This window comes from Mandrillus leucophaeus, unplaced genomic scaffold, assembly GCF_000951045.1.
Source record: "Mandrillus leucophaeus isolate KB7577 unplaced genomic scaffold, Mleu.le_1.0 Scaffold13, whole genome shotgun sequence".
In the NCBI taxonomy this organism is placed as follows: Eukaryota; Metazoa; Chordata; class Mammalia; order Primates; family Cercopithecidae; genus Mandrillus; species Mandrillus leucophaeus.
Genome location: NW_012101254.1, coordinates 8,390,655 through 8,392,412, shown reverse-complemented (window position 1 = coordinate 8,392,412; position 1,758 = coordinate 8,390,655). Strand labels below are relative to the sequence as shown.

General features: G+C 48.6%; 1 protein-coding gene across 1 annotated transcript in view; it reads left to right on the top strand.

Annotated features, from left to right (window-relative positions):
• Positions 1–1,758, top strand: part of UBXN2A (UBX domain protein 2A) — an 89,489-nt gene that overhangs the window by 18,444 nt on the left and 69,287 nt on the right. The window lies entirely within an intron of this gene.

Below are 1,758 nucleotides of genomic sequence, written 5' to 3'. Positions count from 1 at the left end.
TTTTTTTTTTTTTTAACAGCAGTGGAAAAGCTGAGCTAAAATTAATATGGAATTGCAAGGGACAAAACAATCTTGAAAAAGAAGAGCAAGTTGGAAGACTCGTAGTTCCTGATTTCAAAACCCACTACAAAGCTACAGTAATCAAAATAGTATGGTAGTAGCATAAAGATAAGATATATAATCAATGGAATCGAATTGAGAGTACAGAAATAAATTTATACATCCAAGGTCAATTGATTTTTGACAAGGGAAGAATCCTGTCTTCATTAAATGGTGCTGGGACCAAAAAATCGGAAGAGCTCTCGCAGAAGGGTCAAAGAAAAGTCTCTTTGCCCAAAGGGATCAATTTAACTCCTTATGCTTCAACAGACTCGGTCTCAGGAGCAGTGAGATTTGAACTCACCACGGGCTCCCAAAATTGCTGAACAGGAGATGAAGGAGGTGGTGGTGGGGGAAAGGGCATGAGTCTGTAGGTGAGGATCAATCTCTATCTGAGTCCCAGCGCTAAAGACTTACAAATAAATCCCGATTTAGGCAAACCGAGACTTTATTCAGAAAGGATTATTGCAACAGGGGGGAAAAGGACTATTGCAATAAGGGCGGAGAACTATTGCAATAGGAAGAAGGACTGTTGCAATAGGGAGAATGCTGGACTATAAAATAAAAAACAAATCTGGATATACGTAAGGAGAGAGTTCAGTGGAAGATATCCAAGAAAAGGGAAAGAAACTATTGCAACTGAGAGTGGGGGTTGTGGGAGGCTACCGCAACCGGAAGAACTCTCCAACCATGAGATCTGCAGCGATCTCCTAGGTCAGGCAGAAAAGGACTTTCCTTTTACAGAGATGAGTGAACAGGGCTAGAAAGACCCGGGTGTGGGGAAGTGGGGAGAAGAATGGAGGTGGCAGCGATGAGACTACACAGATAATGTTTTCCCTGGGGTCTGTCCATTTTCGGATGAGGAGGGCTGCGCGCTGGCTGCGGCTGAGGCTCAGTCACCGTGTAGAGAGGCCGGGGGAGAGAGCTGCTTCACTCAAGTCCTGTCAAGTCAAGGCAGCCGGGATTTGTCCACATTGTGAGTACAGACAGGTCAGCTAACCATTTGTGAGGCGAAGAACTGGAATTTAGAGGGTCTGGGCCTGACCTTGTCACAGCTAACCACGGGGGCATCCTTGAGTCGTGACTAAGTCACATGCGGAAGGGCGTTTGCGTGTAGTAAGTCCGTTTAGGAACACAAAGCGGCCGGGCGCGGTGGCTCACGCCTGTAATCCCAGCACTTTGGGAGGCCGAGGTGCGCGGATCACCTGAGGTCAGGAGTTCGAGACCAGCCTGGACAACATAGTGAAACCCCATCTCTACTAAAAACACAAAAATTAGCCAGGCGTGGTGGCGGGCGCCTGTAATCCCAGCTACTCAGAAGGCTGAGGCACGACAATCGCTTGAACCCGGGAGGCGGAGGTTGCGGTGAGCCAAGATCGCGCCGTTGCACTCCAGCCTGGGGGATAAGAGCGAGACTTCGTCTCAAAAAAAAAAAAAGAAAGAAAGAAAGAAAAGAACACAAAGGTGGGTGAGGGTTTCTTCAACGTCGCTGTTAAGGGCCACAGGGCTCAGGTCAAGTTCAACATTGTCAGAATGCAGGGACGTCTCTCCACGGCTTCAGAGTCTGAGGAGGTACCTGGGTAAGCACACGCTGGGTTCTCTGGTGAGCACACACCGAGCTGCCTGCTTCTCACCAGTCCAGGGGGGCAGCCAGCCGCC